We start from the raw sequence: 13,522 nt of genomic DNA, 5'->3' as shown, positions 1-13,522 counted from the left end.
CTCTGATGAGGATTAAACAAAATAATAATAATTCTTCATTGTTGAAAGTATTTCATAAGTACTCCTCCCCATCCCCCTTCCCCCCATTAACCTCTTCCAGCCTCTCAACACCTTTAATCCCATCTTTGCTGAAGAAGAATAAATCTGAAAGGAGACCTGCTCTTTTTCTCACCCAAAAACATACAACTCTGGAACTCTCCAGTTTCACCCTCTGTGCAGTCCTGGCCTCTCTCTCCATACTCAGGTTATGGCATCCCCTACCACAGAACTTTACACAAGCAGGTTTTGTCCATGGCAGCTCCTTATCCCTTACACACTGTTTACTTCCTTTGTACTGGCATTTTTCTTCAGATCCCAGCCTAATTGTTACTTTCTTTGAAAAATATTCTTTGAGCTTTAAAATTCTGCCTCACAATTTATTTTTGGCAGATTACTTATTAGGCGAATTGATATTCATATAGATTACTAAAAAATTAACCAAATACTTTCCCCCCCCCCACATACTTTATTTTTCAATTATAGTTGACATCACCCACATTAAAAAAATATTCAAACATTTATTATATGCTATTAACCTGTAAAACAGTGAGTCCTATAAAGCAAAAAACAGTGCTAAGGCAGTTTGGCTCAGTGGATAGAGTGTTGGCCCTGGATTACATTCCAGTCAAAGGGATGTCACCTTGGTTGCAGGCTCCACCCTGGCCCTGATTATGTGTCTGTCTCTGTCTCTCCCCCTCCCTTCCACTCTCTCTAAAAACAGCTCTTAGGCAACATAGCCACAGAAATCTTTACCAACTGAGCTCCTCGTCCCCCATTCATTCCATTATATTTAGATTTTACTCCAAATGATTCCTTCTCTAATGAATATTACAAATGCAGGATGTTAGAGTATTGAGGCTTCACTGTGGATCTAAGGCTCCCAGGTTCGATTCATGTCAAGGGCATGTACTTTGGTTGTAGGCTCCATCCTGGCCCCTTATTTTACTTAAGAGAAATATTTCCAATGTTGAGGAAAGTTATTGAACAACTGCCATACAATTAAGCCAAAATAATGTAAATTTCTGTTAATTTCTTTACAAGTTCTAAGTGGAGAGTTTTAATTCTGGCACTCATCGTTAATATAAATTTAACAAAAATTTAATTGGATTCAGAAATTATGCAAACAGAAGCTTTTCACTCATGTATTCTTGAATTTTTGTATGCATGTATTTTTACCTGGCACTTGCAGGTAAGTGGGACTTTACAATCGGTTTTAGAAAATGGAATACAAGAAAATGCGTGTCACTTCGTAGTGTTGGCCTTCAAGTCTCAGTGTGCTCCCTCTTTTGTTCAGTTAGAGTGACCCTTTGCTGTGATAACCCATGACTGAGGAGTTAGATCCCTGGGTGGGTAATGGAGCAGCGCCCTGATGACCTACCCTGCGCTTGGCAAGAATGAGCCCCTGAGGTCACAGGGCCACTCTGGTCAGTGCAGTGGTCCCTCGTCCCTCAACGAAAGCCCGGCTGAGCACCTTTTCAAGATACGGAGACCGACACACAGGACATTGATATGCAAAGTCAAGCTCTATTTCCCAACACCATAAACAATACACCTACAGACTTCCAAACAGAAGCATGTTCTAACATGTCGGCAGTTTCACATGTTAAACACTAAAGTATCCACTCTGCCGCCAGAGAACCTGCTCTAAGATACCCAGTGAAATAAAATAATAAAATAAAAACAGAAAACAAACTATCCAATGAGAACCTCCGGCCGCCAGCACCCCGCACAGGGCGCTGACGGCCATTTCCGCCATGGCCGTTCTCACTCGCCTCCAGAGGCCTCAGGGCCGTCGCCCGGCCGCACCCCCACCCCGCCAGGCCCCGCGGCCCCGCCCGGTCCGGTCCTTCCTGAGTCCCGCCTCCCGCGGCCTGGGACCCGCTCACCTCCCCGCGCTGCCCGGTCTCTGCTCAGCGCTGAGGGCGGAGCGGAGCTGTGTCCTCAAGGCCCAGGAGGCGCCGTGAGCTCCTCTCCGGCACTGCGAAGCCAGCCTCTTCCACTTCCGGGTCAAAGGGCGCGACGCTGCCCCAGCTTCCGGTTCACGGGGAACTGGTCCACTGCACTCTCTGTAGGGCCAGCGCCTGGGAGGTGACAGGCCCTCTCTATGACATTTTCCACCTTCCTCTCTGACTTTCCACCTCTGATTTCTGTGGCGGTTCATCCCCCCCCCACCCACTCCAGTTCCGTCAGTGTCTGGTTCAATCCGTGCTTGAATATCTTGAAAAGCCCCCATTTTGTTTATCTCAAATGAAATTGCCTAGGGTGGGAGGGTGGGAAGAGATCAACACGACAACGTGTAGGCATCCATGCGCCATCCATGGACACAGACTATAGGGTGGTGAAGGCCAAGGGGATTAGCGGGGGACGACGGGAATGGGGGGGGGGGGCGGAGGACGGAGATGGGCAATAGGGAAAAATAGGGGGAAGGGGAATGGGGACACATGAAATAAATACTTTCCGCAATAAAGTTTGTTTGTTTGTTTGTTTGTTTGTTTTTTCAAAAAGAAATTGCCTTAAAGTCTCAGCCTGTTTCGTGAGGGGTACTCTTAATGGCTTCTGCCCTGCCCGGTTTGGCTTAATGGATCAAGGGACGGCCTGCGTTCCATTCTGCCATCACTATAAGCAATACACATACAGACTTCCAAACAGAAGCATGTTCTAAACGCCCCACTGCGGCCTCCATCTCCCTCTGCAGGGGGCGTGCAGGAGGCAGGCAATGATTCTCACCATGGATGTTTCTATCATCCCTCTCTGAAATCAATAAAAACATTTTTTTTTAAAAAATAGCTTCTGCCCTTGAAGGAGGTGTTTCCACAGCCTGTCCTTGTCTCGTTTGGTGCTTCACAAAACCATCCTGCGGTTCTCAGCCTCCACAGGTTCCCGCGCAGCAGACCAGGCTCCGCCGCACCGTTTCTCCTGTCCCCGCCCCCGGGAGAGGGCGGCCTGTGGGTGCGGAGGGGCTGTCACAGGCCCCAGGCGGGCGTGCCCGGTGCTGAGGAAGAAAGGCCAGTGCTCGCTTGGGCAGCGCCTATACTGAAACTCGAGCCCTACGGAGAAGATTGGCATGGCCCTGGTGCAAGGATAAGAAAATTCGTGAAGCATTACATACTAGTATTTTTTTCTTTTTAAAGGTTACTATTCAACATCAGAGTTTGGAGCAAGGACAGATTTATTGAGGAAGGAGATGGGAGAACCAATTCTCAAATCCATTTTAAGAGTGTCTGGAATCCAGGCATCTTTTATTGTTAAGGGAAAATAGGGGGGAGCGAGTTGTGGATGCTGGCCCCTTCCTTCCATAAAATCCAGAATGTTGGAAAATTTTTTACTCTATTTTTTGTTGACACATCCAGTAAAAATGTGCGTACTGTGCACATTCTATGCACTTCCATCAGTCTATAGAGGATAACATTTGTTTTTTTTTTTTTTTGTTTGTTTTTTTTTTTTTTTTTATAAGAGAACACTAGAAATAAGGTTTTGGAATAAATAACTCCTGAAGTCTCTTTATACTCTGAGGTGTTTTTTGTTTGTTTGTTTGTTTGTTTGTTTGTTTTTTAATTTTTATTGATTATAGAGAGAAAGGAAGGGGCAGAGATAGAGAGATAGAAACATCAATAAGAAGGAAACATTAATCAGCTGCTTCCTGCACACCCCTTAAGGAGGATCAAGCCCACAACCTGGGCATATCCCCTGACCAGGAATAAACCAGTGACCTCCTGGTCCATTGGTCCACGCTCAACCACTAAGACACACCAGCCAGGCAATTTTATTTTTTAATCTATTAATTTCTTACTCATTTGTTTGTCATGGGCACTGACCTAATGCTAGTATTATTTATGGAATAGCTATTTTATGTCTGTTACTACGATAGTAAATATCCTCTTCCATTATAAACACCATCACTATGACTTTTGTTGGCGAAGAGAAAAAAGAGCATAAGAGGGTTCTAGGGATGGTAACCTCACAGGATGATCTTGATCATAAATTCCTAACAGGGCAGGTCATGGTGGGTAGTCAGGTCCCAAGCATATAACGTATATATGCTTTACACTCATACGTACATTCTCGTCCGATAATGTTTTTATTGATTTTAGAGAGAGGAAGGGAGAGAACTGTCCATTGATTGCCTCCCTTACCTACAAGAGGATGGAATCTGCAACCTTTTTGGTGCGCCGGATGATATCCCAACTAACTGAGCCACCTGGCCAGGGCTATACGTATAACTTCTTCACTAAAAGGCTTATCTTTGCCTCAGGCAAGCCCCATCTTTGTTTCTGTGCATCTAGGCTAACACACGGTCATGTAATTTTCCTACCTTCTCTCCTTAATTTCAAAAGTATAAATGAAACTGCAAAACTCTTCTTCTGTGGAGTGTTTGAGTTTCTGCTCCCAAGCATATGTCCTCAGTTTGCCTCATAAAAATTATTTACAAAGAAAAATACATTCTTTGCAGTTTTGGAGGTTTTACATTTATTTTGTATAAAGAGAAACTCAACTTCATAGGAAAGATTTATAACCTTGTGGCTGAAACAATCTAGTCCTGGAGGCTCCTGCTCTTTACCACTCCCCACCCCTATTATCTATAAACTAGTCCTGGGCACCAGGAGACTCACACCATCTGCAATTTCCGCTCCAACCAGCATGACTAGTCATCTGAAATGATTATCCCATGCCTACTTTCCTATTCCTGTACTTCCTCCTTTCCCTCATAATCTTTGTCCTTCTACCCAAAATAAGCAGCTGGTTTATGGGGAGCGGCAAAGCAGAGTTTTGTGGATGACCTGCTGCTCTCCCATACTGCCAGCATTATTGGAATTAATACTCATATATGATTTATCCCTTACAACCCTGCCGCAGAATCTGCACCCCACACTCTACCTCTGAGAATTCTAACCGCCCGCCTTCCCCTGTGCTCTCTGCCAAATCTCCACTCCCATGACTGCCAGCAACCTAATTTAGTGAGAGAGTGGCTGGCCGTTCCCTTCTCACTTTCTGATCTTCCTGAAATCCTGAGAATGTGAGCTCCAAAACAGCCTTTCCCATCTAACACTCATTCTCAGACCACCCAAACACTGCCTTCCACAACAGCTTCTTTTATTCCCATGTCCATTCTACCCCTGAGGGAGGCAGCAGGAATTGAGGGCATACTCCGAGTCCACTTCCCATTCTCTATGTCCAGTCTCACAAATTGAGGTGCTCTTAGGAGGGTCCTCTGTCCTAAAGGATTAAATGTTATCTGTTGGGAGGAAAGGTCAGGGGGTCCAAACTGCTTAATCGGCATTTCACTAGGTAAGGAAAAGTCACCCTGGGGCCAGGGTCCCATCCTACAATTTATTGTACCTTCCTGTGGGGCTTTCCACCCTGATGACCTTCTGTACTTGGTAATCTTTCTCTGCTCTTATCTAACTGCATACAACAGATTAACAAGAGATAAAATATTTTAAATTACATTCTTTTATAGGTAGATAAAATATTTTATTTTATTTATTTATTTTTTAAATATATTTTATTGATTTTTTACAGAGAGGAAGGGAGAGAGATAGAGAGCTAGAAACATCGATGAGAGAGAGTCATCGATCAGCCGCCTCCTGCACACCCCCCACTGGGGATATGCCCGCAACCAAGGTACATGCCCCTGACCGGAATGGAACCCGGGACCTTTCAGTCCCCAAGCCAACGCTCTATCCATTGAGCCAAACCGGTCTCGGCAGGTAGATAAAATATTTTAAATTACATTCTTTTATATGTAGGAATTTCACAAAGATTTGAGAAGTGAAACAGGCTAGGGGTCAGGAGCTTCTGAGGTTGTGGGTGGCTATTCACTGGAAGGAGAGAGGAAGAAATGTTTGATAAGCAAAGGTGGTCCAGTTAAACTTGTAAGCCGAGAAGAAAGTTTTATTTTGTTTCAATAACACAGCACTGATAATGTGATTTGCACTTTGCAAGCAGGAGACCCAGGAAAGACAGTGGTATAGTTAGAAGGCCTAAGAGTTTGAGAGCAGATGGTTCAGATTCCAGAGAGGGTCTGAGGGGCTGAGAACCAGCAGCACCCAGGACAGGAGGTGGGGGTGCTACCTTATTCAGTCCAGCAGAGAGTGAATTCAGCCTTCTCCCAGGTTTTGTTCTGTTCATGCCAGTGGATTTGATAATGCCCACTGACAATGGGGAGGCCTATCTGCTTTGCTCATCTACTGATTCAAATTCTAATCTCCAGAAATCTCACAGTCACACTCAGAAGTAGTGTTTCCCCTGCTATCTGGGCATCTAGTGGCTGAATGAAGTTGGCGTATAAAGCTGACCAGTTCATCCTTCACATCTTTCTCTATCCCTTATATTTCTTGAAAATGGGTAATTTGGAACTCTATTTGTTAGGTTCATTTTACTTACAAATCTTCTTCACAAATAATGGTATATAGTCCCTTCAACAGTTCTATGATATCTGATTGTTATTTTTTATTATTTTTAGAGAGGGAGGGAGATAGAGAAAGAGCCAGAGAAATATCAGTGAGAGAAACACCTTGATTAGTTACCTCTGTTAGTATCCCAACCAGGGATGGAACTTGTGACCTTGTGATGCATCAGGCAACACTCCAACCAACTGAGCCACACTGGCCATTCTTAAAAAAAAAAAAAAAAAAAAAAAAAAAAAATATATATATATATATATATATTGGTTTTTAGACTGGGAGGAACAGAAGAAAGAGAGAAAGACAGAAAGAGATTGATTTGTTCCAATTATTTTTGCATTCATTGTTTAATTATTAAGTGGGCCCTGACCATGAACTGAACCTGAAATCTTGACACATCAGAACCATGCCTCAAACAACTGAGTCAACTGGCACACATCACTTTTTAAAAATTTATTTTATTTTATTTTTTCATAACTTTTTTAAAAATGTATTTTTTTATTTCAGAGAGGAAGGGAGAGGGAGATAGAAACATCAATGATGAGAGAGAATCACTGTTTAGCTGCCTCCTGCACACCCGTTACTGGGGACCAAGCCCACAACCCAGACATATTCCCTTAATTGGAATCAAACCTGGGACCTTTTAGTCCACAGGCTGACACTATCCACTGAACCAAACTGGGAGGGAATTTTTTTTTTTCAATAATGATTGAGACCAATGATAAATTTGCCTAGATTGACTAATTCCTTTAAAGTTAAAAATAGATAGTCTTTACTTCTAGCTCCTCCTAAGATATTGTCATGATTAAATGATTTGGTCTACCTGACATAGTCTTTATATAGGGATAGAAGGATTAATGCTGCTTGAATCTTTAAATGGCTGTATCTTTTTGTTCACAGACACTACATATGATTTGGATAATGCTTGTTTTTTTTTTGTTGTTGTTGTTTTTTTACCAAAGTCCACAACTGATTTTCACTTGGGGCAACCTGATATTAAATACAGAAGGAGAAGGTGACAGGAAGACTGGACATCGGCTGGCCACTGGGATTGTGTGTGGAAGCTCCTACTGACTTCCACAGGGAAGGAGTCAAAAGCCAAACATTTCCTTGCTCCTGAAGGATCGCACTGATGGAAGAGTCTCTTCCTACAGATACCTTCACTGCACAATGGCCTTTGCAGTTTCCCTGGCTGAGCTCCAAGCAGAGGCCAGCTGTCTTATCTTCCTGGATTACCTGAGAGACCCAGTGACCATTGAGTGTGGAAACAACTCCTGCATTCTCCAGCACTGGGAAGGTCTACCTTTCCCTGTCCTGTCTGCCTCCGCCACTGCCCTGACAGGATCTTGAAAAGGAACCCCCAATTATGTCACATGATTGAGATTGTCCAGCAGATCCCCACCTCAGGGAGCCAGAGTAAACTTAGGAAGAAATATCCCTGTGTGGGAAGCACCATGACGTTCTGACCCTGTTCTGTGAGAGGAAATGAGCTGTTGTGTCCCCAGTACAGGGTCTTGTCAGACCACCAGGATCAGCCCTTGATACCTACCTATTGAGGAAGCTATTCACAGGAGGATGCTCAAATTTTACATGTAGGCCCAGATGATGAATGTTGAAGAGTATGAAGCTGCGTATAACATCTAAGAAGGAAAAACTTCCCAAGTGAAGAGATGGATGACAAAATAGAGGGGAAAATTGGAAGATGACTGTAAGAACTTAAGAGTTCCTTGGAAATGCAGAGAAATGAAATTAAAGATAATCTACTTATTGAAGAGAGAGATGTTGAAGAAAACCTACCTGAAAATGGAAGGCAAATTTTATACCATAAGTTCAGAATAAAAAACTGCTAGGTGAAATTGAAGAGAAGTACTTGCAGACAGACGTGGATTTACTTACAGGTATTGAAAGTATCTACCGCACGTTTAGAAACCTAGAGGCCCCTGCAGATTTTATATAATTAAAGAAGGAGATTTTCACTCTTTCCTCCACATTACTTGGGACTCCAGAAAATGATAAGCATGTTTCAGGTACATTTGACACAATCCTGAAACTGCACACCCAAGTTTCATTATCCCGTGATAGAAAAAGTGTGACATATAGGAGACCAGATGGTACTCCTAATCCCCAGGCACTTACTGCTTACCCAGCTGTCCTGAGTTCTGAGGGATTGGATGCTGGCAGGCATTTTTGGGGAGGTAAAAATAGGAGGCACAGGTGAGTGTTTCTTAGGTGTGTGTAAGGAATCTTTTCCCAGAAATATTCATATATCATCATCCCCAAGGAATGAATGCTGGACTAATATATTTGGCTCTTCCCCTATAGGATAGTGTAAGATTGGCATTTTTCTGGACTATGAGTTGGGAGAGGTTTCATTTTATAATTTAAATAACACGTCATACTTGAATGGGTTCACTGATACATTTAGAGAAAAACTTATGCTTTATTTTTCTAGTACATCTTCTTCAGAATCTCATACAATCCATATCATCAAAATCCAATGATGAAAAATATGTAGATTTTGTATGTGCTTAAGGTAGTTTCTTCCCTTATTATTGAAAGGAGAACATAATAAAGATCCCGATTCCAGTTTTGATGTTTGAATGTTTTTTATTTTTATTTTTTAATATATTTTATTGATTTTGTACAGAGAGGAAGGGAGAGAGATAGAGAGTTAGAAACATCGATGAGAGGGAGTCATCGATCAGCTGCCTCTTGCACACCCCCTACTGGGGATATGCCTGCAACCAAGGTACATGCCCTTGACCGGAATCGAAACAGGACCCTTCAGTCCCCAAGCCAACGCTCTATCCATGGAGCCAAACCGGTTTCAGCAGGAGTATAGTTTCTTGAGGAAATCTGGCCCTAGCAGGTTTGGTGCAGTGGGCAGAGCATTTGCCTATGGACCAAGGACGCCTGGGTTCATTTCCAATCAAGGGCACATACCTTTGTTGCAGGCTCCTCCCCAGCCCAAGGTCGGTTCAAGGTCTGGTCTAGGGGAGGCAACCAATCAACGTTGTTCATTATAATCCACAAATGAGTGAGGTCATGCCTTATTTATCTTTCCCTGACTGGCTTATTTCACTTAGCATAATGCCCTGCAGTTCCATACATTCTGTTGCAAATGGTAAGAACTCAAGTTTTTTACCTCAGCATAGTATTCCATTGTATAGATGTACCACAGTTTTTAATCCACTTATCTGCTGATGGGCATGTAGGCTGTTTCCAAATCTTAGCTATGGTGAATTATGCTGCTATGAACATTGGGGTGCATATATTCTTTCTAATTTGTGTTTCTAGTTTCTTGGGATATGTTCCTAGAAGTGGAATCACTGGGTCAAATGGAAATTCCATTTTTAGTTTTTTTGAGGAAACTCCATACTGTTCTCCACAGTGGCTGCACAAGTCTGCATTCCCACCAGCAGTGTATGAGAGTTCCTTTTTCTCCACATCCTCGCCAGCACTTGTGGTTTATTTATTTGTTGATGATAGCCATTCTGATTGGTGTGAGATGGTACCTCATTGTCGTTTTGGTGTGCATCTCTCAGGTAATTAGTGACTTTGAGCAGGTTTTCATATATCTCTTGAACTTCCTTCCGTCGTTTTTTGAAAAGTATTTAGGTTTGATACCCATTTTTTTTTTTTTTTTTTTTTGGTTGGCTTGTTTATCTTCCTTTTGTTAAATTGTATGAGTTCCCTGTAAATATTGGAGATTAAACCCTTATCAGTGATAACATTGGCAAATAGGTTCTTGTTGTTTTGTTGACGGTTTCTTTTGCTATGCAAAACCTTTTCATTTTGTTGTAAATATCCCTTTTGTTTATTTTCTCTTTAGTTTCCATTGCCCTAGGAGCAGTATTAGTGAAGAAATTCCTGATTTCAAAAGTCTGAGATTTTGCTGCCTGTGGATTCCTCTAGTATTTTTATGGTTTCCCTTCTTATGTTTAAGTCCTTGATCCATTTTGAGTTTATTTATTTTTGTGTATGGTGTAAATTGGTGGTTTAGTTTCTTTCTTTTTTCTTTTTCTTCTCTTTCTTCTTTTTTTTTTTTTTTTTTTTTTTTTTTTTTTTTTTTACATGTATCTGTCCAATTTTCCCAACACCATTTATTGAAGAAGCTGTCGTGACTCCATTGTGTGTTCATGCCTTCTTTGGCAAATATTAATTGAGCATAGTTTTTTGGGTTGGTTTCTGGGTTCTCTATTCCATTCCATTGATCTATATATATGTCTGTTCTTGTGCCAGTACCAGACTGTTTTGAGAACAGTGGCTTTGTAATACAGCTTATCTGGTATTATTCTTCTTTCTCGGGATTGCTGTGGCTATTCAGGGGTCTTTTTTATTTCAGATGAATTTTTGGAAAGTTCATTCTAGGTCTGTGAAATATGCCAAGATCTGATTGTTTTCAAACTCCCTCACAGGTAATTTTATCAGGAGCAATGGGCAGAACACAACATATGAGAGTTTCCATCCAAACCAAACCCAAGTGTTTGCTATTAAGCCCCTAGGGAAGCCTGGCCTGGATGGCTGCTGCCCCCCAAGCTGCTTGGTAGAATATCAGTGCAGTGCAATGAAGGTGTAACTGTTTGGTGAACCCTGTTCTTCCAGGGAGGCCTGGGCTGAAGAGGAGAGAGAGGAGAGAGAGGGGAGAGAGAGAGAAGGAGGAGGAGAGAAGAGAGGGGAGAGGGAGAGGGAACATAGGGAGAAGGGGAGAGATAGAGAGACATGCTCTGACTAGGGATGGAACCCACAACCTGTACATATGCCTGACCAGGAATTGAATCATAATGGGATGATGCTTCAAACAATGGAGTTACCTGGCAAGGGCAAAACATTTTGAAAACAGAACTTGTGTATTAACTCAGTAATGTTCATGTCATAACATCATAGCCATCTCCCATGGAGCCCTGTGCTCAATTACATTTTAAGTGGTAGATTCAAACCCAAATGATCTGGTTAAATAGTTTTGGTCTTGTCCTGACCAGTGTGGGTCAGTTGGTTAGAGAATCACCCCATACACCAAAAGGTACTTGGTTTGATTTCATGTCAGGGTAAACACCTATAATTTTCTATTCCAACCCTAGTGGTGGTATGTATGGGAAACAACCAATTAATGTTTCTCTCACATCAATGTTTTTCTCTCTCTGTCTTTCTAAAATCAATAAGCATATCCTCAGGTGAGTATTAAAAAATAAGAAAATATATTTTTTTTTATTGATTTCAGAGATGAAGGGAGAGGGAGAGATAAAAATATCAAGAATAAGAGATCATTGATCAGCTGCCTCCTGCACACCTCCTCCTAGGAGTTTGAGCCCACAGCCACAGCATGTGCCCTTGACCAGAAGCATGTGCCCTTGACTGAAATTGAACCTAGGACCTTTCAGTCTGCAGGCCAATGCTCTGTCCACTTAGCAAAAGTGGCTAAGACTCAGGTGAGGATTAAAAAAAAAAAAAAAAGTATGTTTATAGTTGTTAATACGCAAAAGTTTATTCTTGTATTTTTTGTTATTAATTACTATACATATCTGTATCACTACTGTCAACCTGCTTTTGCTCAGCACTGTACATGAAAATTTTATAAAACCTGAGACAAAAGCAAGACAATTAAAATTCCAAAAAAAATTATATGGAAAATAATACCAAGCAAATAAAATTAGTTTCTTTAAAAAAAAAAAAAAAAGTATATATATATTATTGATTTCAGAAAGGAAGGAAAAGGTAAAAAGATGCAAGCATCAATGATGAGAGACAATTGGCTGGCTCCCACACGGGCCCTACTGGGAATCTAACCTTGAATCCCTGGCTCATGGTTCGATTCTCAATTAATGAGCTATACTGGCTTGGCGAAAATGTATTATTATTATTATTATTATTATTATTATTATTATTATTTTACATAGGTAGGGGAGAGAAAGAAACATGGTTTTGTTGTTTCACTCATCTGTGCCTTGGCTGGGGATTAAATCCCTAACCTTGTTGTAGCAAGAATATGCTGTAACCAATTCACTACCCTGCCAAGGCCATATGATACAGGCAGTAGGGAACAAACAAAAGCAACCAAAAGCAGACCAAGTTTGTGAAGCAGAAATTTATTTCTATTTAAAAATGCTCAAGACTTTAAAAAGTCCCAAAAGCCCAAAGATGTCCAAGTTTAATTTAAGATCATTCTGACTTGATGTCCTTCTGTTTCTCCCTTTGTGAGGCATTAATTTGACCCTTGTTAATGAGACACCTTGGTAATTCTAGTTGGATTGTGGTGACTTCCAACATTTTCATAAATGGCCATCAGGTTATGAATGATGAGAAATGTAATACCAGAAATAATCAGAAAACGTCTGCAGATTTTACTTGGATATCCTTTCTGAATTATTATTCCCAAACAGGTGCAGTGATCATCAATTTGAGCAGGGAAGATCATGATGTCACCTGCAAAGACTGGTATTAAATGCAGATCTTTCAGAAAAAAATCAGCAAACACCCTTCAAGATGAAACAACTGTATTTTTTAAAATATATATATTTTATTGATTTCAGGGAGGAAGGGAGAGGGAGAGATAGAAACCTCAATGATGAGAGAGAATGATTGATCAGATGCTTCTTGCATGCCCCCTACTGGGGATCAAGCCTGAAACCAGGCGTGTGCCCTTGACTGGAATTGAATCCAGGACCCTTCAGTCTGAAAGCTTATGTTCTGTCCACTGAGACAAACAGGCCAGGGCTAAATGTATTTCTTATCAAAACTTCTAAATCTACAACACAGACTCCATAAAACTCAGCGAATGCAGCACAAACTACAAGGACACCCATACAGGACACCAGAGTGCATTACCAAAGCCAGAGGAGGAAGCCCCGGGGTCTTCATATCTGCATAATCCTGCTCTCAATGTCAAAGGTGGTGACCAGCTTGCATAGTCATGGTGGAGCATCCAAAATTGGTTTCAAATCTTCACATTGATGATGGCTCACTACATACCACGAGAGTATGAATAAGTTATTTCACATATGATGAGGTTTTGTGGGGTCAGAGGGTCTTAGAATAGGAATTAAAATGACCGAGAACACAGAGAAAAGGGACTAGCTTGT

The 13,522-nt window shown here is 41.6% G+C and overlaps 1 non-coding gene and 1 pseudogene across 1 annotated transcript; both read left to right on the top strand.

The window, feature by feature from the left end:
• The first annotated feature begins 3,048 nt into the window (after positions 1-3,048).
• On the top strand, positions 3,049-3,152 carry LOC118711928. Its single transcript, XR_004985880.1, has one exon. It is a non-coding gene; the product is annotated as a U6 spliceosomal RNA (small nuclear RNA).
• A 4,343-nt stretch (positions 3,153-7,495) lies between these two features.
• LOC118711110 lies at positions 7,496-8,944 on the top strand (annotated as a pseudogene).
• Positions 8,945-13,522: the final 4,578 nt, after the last annotated feature.

Source organism: Pipistrellus kuhlii, unplaced genomic scaffold (genome assembly GCF_014108245.1).
Source record: "Pipistrellus kuhlii isolate mPipKuh1 unplaced genomic scaffold, mPipKuh1.p scaffold_m20_p_8, whole genome shotgun sequence".
NCBI lineage: Eukaryota > Metazoa > Chordata > Mammalia > Chiroptera > Vespertilionidae > Pipistrellus > Pipistrellus kuhlii.
Note: the sequence above shows the minus strand (reverse complement) of the source record. Positions and strands in the feature narration are given on the sequence as shown.